Consider the following 5000-nt stretch of genomic DNA (forward strand, 5'->3'; position numbering starts at 1 on the left):
CGCTCCATCCATGTCGGTACCGGTGAGCGTTGCACTCGCAGTCGCAAAAACGTACGGCAAGTATATTACTCGGAAGAGTCAATGACAGTCCACGCCCCCCTGCGTGGGAAGAGTCTTTCTAGGCCATGACCCACCGGAAGGGCGCAGCGTCCCCCACCCCAGACATGTGACGTCACACCATCGGTATTGACGACTAGACTGATTCCTTATAATCATTTGCCATACACCGGTGGAAGCTGCCGAGACGAGTAACTACATAGCGGGCTCGCCGTGTCACTAATGTACAGAGATACAACAGTTTCGACTGGAACCGGATTAAACGTATACACGGCGCTGATTAGTAATAGATAGAGCCATCAGAATACAGATAATGTATACAACTGTCCGTATACATGCTGAAAGACTCTGCTCACAATCACAACCACACGTCAGCCACACACCCTTATCACGCACTACTCTCTGCCTGTAACACGCACACAGACAATATGTAAGCACCAGCATGGAACAACACCCAGTGCATCCTCTCCGCCACATTAGACAATCCACACTGTCATAACCAGACTGGGAGGTCCACTCAGAAAACAGAATATCCCACCCACCCGACAACCACCATTGCTCAGCCAAGCCACCAACACCCACACATGTCCTACACAGGGGTGCACCCAACATCACAATACTGCCTCCTCTCACAGCACACAAACAATGGCAGGAATGAAAGACACAGGTCTGCCACAAGCATGGAATGAGAGCGCCGCCTGTCATGAGCCAAAGGTGCATCCTGACGTGGCAAATCAGATGATGCCGCAGGCATCCACTTACTATAATCACAATCAACAAACCGGCCGCCCCGCCCCCCATTAAACCTTTCCTTACAACAATGTGTACCTTAACCTAACCTATATCGTACCGTAACCTAACCTATATCGTACCGTAACCTAACCTATATCGTACCGTAACCTAACCTATATCGTACCGTAACCTAACCTATATCGTACCGTAACCTAACCTATATCGTACCGTAACCTAACCTATATCGTACCGTAACCTAACCTATATCGTACCGTAACCTAACCTATATCGTACCGTAACCTAACCTATATCGTACCGTAACCTAACCTATATCGTACCGTAACCTAACCTATATCGTACCGTAACCTAACCTATATCGTACCGTAACCTAACCTATATCGTACCGTAACCTAACCTATGTCGTACCGTAACCTAACCTATGTCGTACCGTAACCTAACCTATATCGTACCGTAACCTAACCTATATCGTACCGTAACCTAACCTATGTCGTACCGTAACCTAACCTATGTCGTACCGTAACCTAACCTATGTCGTACCGTAACCTAACCTATGCCGTACCGTAACCTAACCTATGTCGTACCGTAACCTAACCTATGTCGTACCGTAACCTAACCTATGTCGTACCGTAACCTAACCTATGTCGTACCGTAACCTAACCTATGTCGTACCGTAACCTAACCTATGTCGTACCGTAACCTAACCTATGTCGTACCGTAACCTAACCTATGTCGTACCGTAACCTAACCTATGTCGTACCGTAACCTAACCTATGTCGTACCGTAACCTAACCTATGTCGTACCGTAACCTAACCTATGTCGTACCGTAACCTAACCTATGTCGTACCGTAACCTAACCTATGTCGTACCGTAACCTAACCTATGTCGTACCGTAACCTAACCTATGTCGTACCGTAACCTAACCTATGTCGTACCGTAACCTAACCTATGTCGTACCGTAACCTAACCTATGTCGTACCGTAACCTAACCTATGTCGTACCTTAACCTAACCTATGTCGTACCTTAACCTAACCTATGTCGTACCTTAACCTAACCTATGTCGTACCTTAACCTAACCTGTATTGCGCCTTAACCTAACCTGTATTGCGCCTTAACCTAACCTGTATTGCGCCTTAACCTAACCTGTATTGCGCGTTAACCTAACCTGTATTGCGCCTTAACCTAACCTGTATTGCGCCTTAACCTAACCTGTATTGCGCCTTAACCTAACCTGTATTGCGCCTTAACCTAACCTGTATTGCGCCTTAACCTAACCTGTATTGCGCCTTAACCTAACCTGTATTGCGCCTTAACCTAACCTGTATTGCGCCTTAACCTAACCTGTATTGCGCCTTAACCTAACCTGTATTGCGCCTTAACCTAACCTGTATTGCGCCTTAACCTAACCTGTATTGCGCCTTAACCTAACCTGTATTGCGCCTTAACCTAACCTGTATTGCGCCTTAACCTAACCTGTATTGCGCCTTAACCTAACCTGTATTGCGCCTTAACCTAACCTGTATTGCGCCTTAACCTAACCTGTATTGCGCCTTAACCTAACCTGTATTGCGCCTTAACCTAACCTGTATTGCGCCTTAACCTAACCTGTATTGCGCCTTAACCTAACCTGTATTGCGCCTTAACCTAACCTGTATTGCGCCTTAACCTAACCTGTATGGCGCCTTAACCTAACCTGTATGGCGCCTTAACGTAACCTGTATTGCGCCTTAACGTAACCTATATTGCGCCTTAACGTAACCTATATTGCGCCTTAACCTAACCTATATTGCGCCTTAACGTAACCTATATTGCGCCTTAACGTAACCTATATTGCGCCTTAACCTAACCTATATTGCGCCTTAACCTAACCTATATTGCGCCTTAACCTAACCTATATTGCGCCTTAACCTAACCTATATTGCGCCTTAACCTAACCTATATTGCGCCTTAACCTAACCTATATTGCGCCTTAACGTAACCTATATTGCGCCTTAACCTAACCTATATTGCGCCTTAACCTAACCTATATTGCGCCTTAACCTAACCTATATTGCGCCTTAACGTAACCTATATTGCGCCTTAACGTAACCTATATTGCGCCTTAACGTAACCTATATTGCGCCTTAACCTAACCTATATTGCGCCTTAACCTAACCTATATTGCGCCTTAACCTAACCTAAATTGCGCCTTAACCTAACCTATATTGCGCCTTAACGTAACCTATATTGCGCCTTAACGTAACCTATATTGCGCCTTAACGTAACCTATATTGCGCCTTAACGTAACCTATATTGCGCCTTAACGTAACCTATATTGCGCCTTAACGTAACCTATATTGCGCCTTAACGTAACCTATATTGCGCCTTAACCTAACCTATATTGCGCCTTAACGTAACCTATATTGCGCCTTAATGTAACCTATATTGCGCCTTAATGTAACCTATATTGCGCCTTAATGTAACCTATATTGCGCCTTAATGTAACCTACGTTGCGCCTTAACGTAACCTACGTTGCGCCTTAACGTAACCTACGTTGCGCCTTAACGTAACCTACGTTGCGCCTTAACGTAACCTACGTTGCGCCTTAACGTAACCTACGTTGCGCCGTAACGTAACCTACGTTGCGCCGTAACGCAACCCACGTTGCGCCGTAACGTAACCCACGTTGCGCCGTAACGTAACACACGTTGGGCCTTAACCCAACACACGTTGGGCCTTAACCCAACACACGTTGGGCCTTAACCCAACACACGTTGGGCCTTAACCCAACACACGTTGGGCCTTAACCCAACACACGTTGGGCCTTAACCCAACACACGTTGGGCCTTAACCCAACACACGTTGGGCCTTAACCCAACACACGTTGGGCCTTAACCCAACACACGTTGGGCCTTAACCCAACACACGTTGGGCCTTAACCCAACACACGTTGGGCCTTAACCCAACACACGTTGGGCCTTAACCCAACACACGTTGGGCCTTAACCCAACACACGTTGGGCCTTAACCTGCTCTGTAATTGTCATACGACGCGTTAAATTAGTGTAGTGTTGCCTAACTGCAACCCCCGCAATATAGTTTGCTACTCGCACTGCCCGGTCCCCAGTGTATCGCTTCATGTTAAACACCTTGCAGCTATACACTGTAATGTGGATGGCAGCAGGACGTACATGCTCAATGCCCTTTGCAGTTGTTCATTGGCATTTGCAGTTGTTCATTGGCATTTGCATGGCGAAGCACTTAGCCTACGCTGTGGTACGGCCTGTGTCAACTGTCCGCTGATGTTGTACGTCCAAATCACACACTGTACTGCACATTGGTCCTCATGTACTGAATGATACATCGTGGTACATGTGACCGTACAACGACTGCGCCAACAACGGCGAACCATGCGGTCCAAATGTTGTGCACTCAGCTACGTGTCGTCTCCCTATAAGAGCTGGATTGCAGTGTGGTATGCCCTGGATGGCGATCAGCATGAGCCGTCTGTTGATGTAGTGGCGCGTGTTGTCAGACGTAGTCGTCTCTTCTCACACACCGTGATAGCATGGTGCACTGCGTTCCACATCTGCGACATGCGACAGAGGCCGGTTGACAGTCGTTCGCGCAATGGACATCGCATACGTACGGGGGCCACCTTCCACGTGTTCGCGAAGCGTGCACATGTTGTTGCGTGTATGTGGGCAGACATAGTGTGTCGTGACACCTGACACAGGCATGCAACAATCGTTGAATTTGCAAATGGCGATGGACGCCTACGTTTGCTGGTGACGTTACGCAAATGAACAACTGGTAAACCGTTGTGGTGCGGTTGTTCTCGCTAGAGGTGAATCAGTGATGGCGACGATCGGTTGAGCTACCAACCGGTTGTTCCAGCGATACCCACCATGCCCACGAACGTGAATGGCATCTGGGTGTGAAGCGATACGCGGCGGTGGCTGGGTGGGACCGTCCCCGGCCGGTGAGGGGGGGCCTCCCGGCGTGCTGGCCGCGCGGTGCGTGGGCGCACGCGCTACAGCCGGCTGGTGGGGGCGGCCAGTGGCAGGCGCGCCGGCCGACGGAGGCGGCAGGCGGCGCAGCTGCGCGCCGGCGCACCCTGCACGCGGCGCCGTGCGGCCAAAGTAGGTCCTCGCGGGCCCAGTGCGAAGCGCGGTGGACATCTGCAGTGTGCTGGTCCGATTGAGGACTGTG

Source organism: Schistocerca americana, unplaced genomic scaffold (assembly GCF_021461395.2).
Source record: "Schistocerca americana isolate TAMUIC-IGC-003095 unplaced genomic scaffold, iqSchAmer2.1 HiC_scaffold_47, whole genome shotgun sequence".
NCBI classification, from domain to species: Eukaryota; Metazoa; Arthropoda; class Insecta; order Orthoptera; family Acrididae; genus Schistocerca; species Schistocerca americana.